Source organism: Crocuta crocuta, unplaced genomic scaffold, assembly GCF_008692635.1.
Source record: "Crocuta crocuta isolate KB4526 unplaced genomic scaffold, BGI_CrCroc_1.0 scaffold751, whole genome shotgun sequence".
Lineage (NCBI taxonomy): Eukaryota > Metazoa > Chordata > Mammalia > Carnivora > Hyaenidae > Crocuta > Crocuta crocuta.
The window spans coordinates 2,878,645-2,882,187 of NW_027530353.1; the positions used below are offsets into that span (position 1 = coordinate 2,878,645).

The following is a 3,543-nucleotide window of genomic DNA, read 5'->3' on the forward strand; positions in this document are numbered from 1 at the left end:
GGGATGTGAGCACCAGGGAGGGTCTTGAGGAGTGAATAGGAGTTTGTGAGGCTCAAGCAGAAAAGCATGTGGGTATATTTCTATGGAATCATGCAGCTCCTCTAAACTACCGTCACACTCTCCGGTTTGGTTGGTGGTTTATTTTTTAATGTTTTGTTTTATTTTTGAGAGAGAGTGCGCGAGAGCTAGAGAGGGTATTGTACGAGTGGGGGAAGGCAGAGAGACAGAAAGACACAGACTCTGAAGCAGGCTCCAGGCTCTGAGCTGTCCGCACAAAGCCTGACGTGGGGCTTGAACTCACAAACCATGAGATCATGACCTGAGCTGAAGTCAGACATTTAACCAACTGAACCACCCTGGTGCAGTAAAAAAAAAAAAAAAAAAGTTTCTTTTTGAGAGAGAGAAAGCATTGTATTTTCATACACATATTGGCTATTTGTCTATCTTTTTTATTAATGTTTGTTTACTTTTGGAGAGAGAGATGGGGAAGGTGAGAGAGAGAGAGAGGTCTGAGCAGGGGAGGGGCAGAGAGAGAGGGAGACACAGAATGGGAAGCAGGCTCCAGGCTCCAAGCTGTCAGCACAGAGCCTGATGCAGGGCTTGAACACACAAACCATGAAATCATGACCTGAGCCGAAGTTGGACGCTTAACCAACTGAGCTGCCCAGGCGCCCCACCCTCCCCACCCCTGGGTTTATACCTGCAAAGTGCTCCACATGCAGGGAGGGCCAGGATGGGCAAGGCCTACAATGGAGGTATACTCCGCCTGCTCGTTCCTCTGCCCCTGCCGCAGTGTGCCTGCTGGCCCCTTCATGACCAACAGCTGCTTTTCGGCCTCTGTGTCGCTGTGGCCAGGCCCCTGGAGGCCCCACCAGTGGTGCTGCCACAGAGCCGAGCGGACCCTGGTGCCCTGCCCCAGGCCAGTGTCCTCGCGGGGCGCCGCTCGGGACGGGGAGTGGTAATTGGAGAGGCTGGCCCTGTTACCTCCGCGGCACCCCGCACCGTGGTCGTCTTGGACTATTTTTTCCTGCGTAACTCTTTATTATGGAAAATTTCAAACATCCCCAGATCTAGGGAAAATGACAGAACGATCCCCCAACTTCAGCATTTGTCAGCTCTCAGCTCCATCTGTAGCCCCACACTCCCATCTCGCAGCACGTCCCAGACGGCCTGTCACTTTGCACATGGCGCTCAGCGCGTTCCTCTGGCACAAAAGGAGTCTGCAGACAGCTGGCCGCCTCCCTGCGACCGGGGTCTCGGCATCCCTGGACACTTCCCAGCCCCTCCCGGCTTTCCTAGTTGAGGGGGCAGTGGGAGGGGTGAGGGACAGGGTCTCCGCCCTGCGCTTGGTCTCGACACCACGTGCCCACCCTGTACCTCAGTTTCCCCAGCCATAAAAGAGGGATGAAGCTAGTACGTATTTGTCCCTGGCCATGCAGTATGAGGAGAAGGTGCTTGGAAGGAACTCGTGGGCACAGTGCTGCCTGAGACCTTCCCTCTCCACCTTGCTCCCCTTTCCAGTCAGAGGTCTGCCTGCCCAGCCTCCAGACCCCAGTACCCCATGAAGCTGCCCTGGAAATCCTCAAGCTTGTGGGCATTTCCCCACCAACCACTCGCTGCTGGAGGGCACTCACAGCTGGTTTATTCTCTGCACCTCTCTGCTCCCAGGTGAGAGCTGCCCTCTCCGTGAAGCTCCTGGGGCCAGCTTTCACAAAGTTCTCACCTGGTGAAGTTCTCACCTGGCTTAATGCTGCTGTCTGGCCCTGTCTTCTCCCTCCCTCTCCGGACCTTTTCTCCAGCCCTTGGCTTCTTCCAAGTGTTTCCAGGCACCCCTGGACCTTTGCACATGTATTCTCTCTGGAGATGCTTTTCCCGAACTTCTGTCTGCTTAACTTGTGTTGATGGCGTTTCCTCCAAGGGGTCTCCCTGATCCTCTAGTGGAATCTGGGACCCAGACACCCTGTTTTTATTCCACTGCTGTCTTTCCCACCGGACTTCCAGGCCCTGTGGGTGGGGACTTCGTTCAGTACTCTGTCCTTGCCAGGGCCTGGTGGGGGGTGAGCGCTCCATAAAGGCTTCTGGTGGAAGGAACACGAGCTTTTGTTGGGTGACCTTTGAGGAGACACGCGTATGCTAGGGCAAGTAGTGCCTGGGTTGTGAGGCCGAGAGGGGGGTGAGGGGGGGTGTCTTGGGCATTTGCTGCCGTGTCGGGTCTGCAGGGGAGGCCCCTGGGCATCCTGGACATACAGACACCTAAGCCTTTGGGATGTCCAAGTTGCACTGTGTTTCTGTGGCAAAGCCCAAGGGGGGGGGGGGCAAGGCCTGGCTGTCACCCTGTGGTTGTCCCTTCAGGGTCAGAGAGAGTGTCCTGAGCCTGGGCTCCCACCCTGCCAGGTGGCCGGCTCCATCACCAGGAAGACCACGTCAGAGATGTGTGCCCAGCTGTTGTCCTTCTGGGAGTAGGGGACGGAGGGGGGCCCATGGCAGGGAGGAGGGTGCGGGGGGGTGGGGGACTGGACCCAGAGACCTTGCCCCCACCTTCATTTCCGCTTTTGCTCGAGTCCAGAGCAGTGTGGAGGGGCTACATCTCCGCTGGGAGCAGCCACCGTCCTTCGAGGTTCCTGAGGGTAGGGAAGTGGCCGGCCACACACAGGGTGGAGGGTTCAGGAGGAGTGAGCTGGCACTGGACACACAGAACCCACCCTGGCCCAGGAACTGACTCTACCAGGAGCCACCAGGTCACCGCACATGGCACCCAGCTAGGGGCAAAGACCTGTTTTGTATGTGATTAAGGAGGGTCTGAACACGCTGAGCTGATTATTAAAGACCCGCTAACAAAAGGAGGTAGAGGGAAGTGAATTGTCTAGGGCAAGATCCATGGGGCACACAAGTCTCAAAAGCCTGTCTTGTTGTGGGCCCTGCCCCGGTTCCCGGGCAGCACCACATGGCCACTCTTTGGGGCAGTTTTGTTGTCTTTGAAGGGCACACTGTGGGCCTGAGCCCTGAGCGACCCCGGGGGCAGAGACTCACCACAAGGGAGGAAAGACCATGCAAGGACTGGGGCCAGCAGTTGTTACTCCTTGACGATCAGCAGTACTGAATCTTCACGCGGCTTCTCAGTGCCCTTCCACATCCTCTGAGGTCCGGGGTGGGCACCTGTTTCTCAGTAACACACAGCTTTGACGAGCAGAGCCTGGGGCACCCTGAGGCACCAGCAGCTTCAGATTTCATCCAGCCAGGAGGGATGATGGTTGACCTCACAGGTGGGAACCGGCCTCACAGGTAGGATTCACCTTCTAGGTGGGGGGCTGACCTCACAGATGAGGGGACTGAGGTAACAGGTGAGATCAGCGCTCACCTCTGGGCCTCCTCTCACCCCCAAGCTGATGCCCAGCTCACCCCCAGCTCCCTGCCTGGGTCCCCTGGGGCCACCCTCTCCTTAGGGCCCTGTGGCCCCTGTGCTTTGGGGGCACCCCCGCTGGAAGGTGTGATGGGAAAGGAGCTTAGCCCGCCCTGTCTCTCCCCAGGAAACCTGACCACCAG

General features: G+C 57.4%; 1 long non-coding RNA gene across 3 annotated transcripts; it reads right to left on the bottom strand.

The window, feature by feature from the left end:
* Nucleotides 1-980: 980 nt before the first annotated feature.
* Nucleotides 981-3,264, bottom strand: LOC144232983 (uncharacterized). Of its 3 annotated transcripts, none has more exons than XR_013335561.1 (3): nt 3,031-3,264; nt 1,740-2,004; nt 981-1,295 (listed from the first exon to the last, which is right to left on the bottom strand). It is a non-coding gene; the product is annotated as an uncharacterized LOC144232983 (long non-coding RNA). The 3 variants fall into 3 exon arrangements; XR_013335560.1 differs by lacking the exon at nt 981-1,295 and adding an exon at nt 2,539-2,621 and having other exon boundaries at nt 1,621-2,004; XR_013335559.1 differs by lacking the exon at nt 981-1,295 and having other exon boundaries at nt 1,621-2,004.
* Between the last annotated feature and the right edge of the window lie 279 nt (nt 3,265-3,543).